The sequence below is a fragment of the Elephantulus edwardii genome, unplaced genomic scaffold (genome assembly GCF_000299155.1).
Source record: "Elephantulus edwardii isolate Elephantulus edwardi_28Jun2011 unplaced genomic scaffold, EleEdw1.0 scaffold00127, whole genome shotgun sequence".
Taxonomy (NCBI): Eukaryota; Metazoa; Chordata; class Mammalia; order Macroscelidea; family Macroscelididae; genus Elephantulus; species Elephantulus edwardii.
Window position 1 is genome coordinate 5,313,642 of NW_006399877.1, and position 494 is coordinate 5,314,135.

Below are 494 nucleotides of genomic sequence, written 5' to 3' on the forward strand. Positions count from 1 at the left end.
CCCATCCTCCGGGGTGTGGACAAGCACGAGCTTGCCCCCCGCTGCAGGGACACCCTCGGGCCACCCGCCGCCAGGGCGCCACGGCTGGGGTCCTCGCAGCCCACCACCCCGCTGCGAGGCGCAGGTTTGCCAGCGATGTCGCCCCAAGAACCTCCAGAGCCTTCGGCTCGCGGCCGCGGCGCTGTTGGCTCGCGGCTGTCGGCACCAAATCACCGAGTCGGAGAGCGGAGTTCGGGTTTTTATCCGAAAACAAGGGTTTTCTGAAGGACTTGAAATGCGCATTGTCACCAACAAGTTTAACTGGGGACGGCGCCGCGCACCCTTCCTTCCTCCCCACTCGGCGCGCGGGAGGCTCCCCAGTTCCTCCACGCGCTCTGTTAACCAAAGCCCCCCCATCCCGACTCCGCGAGCGAGCGCGCCCCGCAGCCCAGCCGGCTGGGAGCGGACCGTCCCCGCAGGGCCGCCAGCCCGGAAGGAGGACCGCGGCGCTGGGG